Genomic DNA, 346 nt, shown 5'->3' with positions numbered 1-346 from the left:
ACTCCTTTTTTCTATTTTGGAACCAGTCTGTTGTTCCATGTCCAGTTCTAACTGTTGCTTCCTGACCTGCATACAAATTTCTCAAGAGGCAGGTCAGGTGGTCTACGATTCCCATATCTTGAAGAATTTTCCACAGTTTATTGTAATCCACACACTCAAAGTCTTTGGCATAGTCAATAAAGCAGAAATAGATGTTTTTCTGGAACTCTCTTGCTTTTTATATGATCCAGCGGATGTTGGCAATTTGATCTCTGGTTCCTCTGCCATTTCTAAAACCAGCTTGAACATCAGGAAGTTCACGGTTCACATATTGCTGAAGCCTGGCTTGGAGAATTTTGAGCATTAC

The sequence above is a fragment of the Bison bison genome, unplaced genomic scaffold, assembly GCF_000754665.1.
Source record: "Bison bison bison isolate TAMUID 2011002044 unplaced genomic scaffold, Bison_UMD1.0 scf7180017864352, whole genome shotgun sequence".
In the NCBI taxonomy this organism is placed as follows: domain Eukaryota; kingdom Metazoa; phylum Chordata; class Mammalia; order Artiodactyla; family Bovidae; genus Bison; species Bison bison.
The sequence above is the reverse complement of the archived record's forward strand: the minus strand, read 5'-3'. Positions refer to the sequence as shown.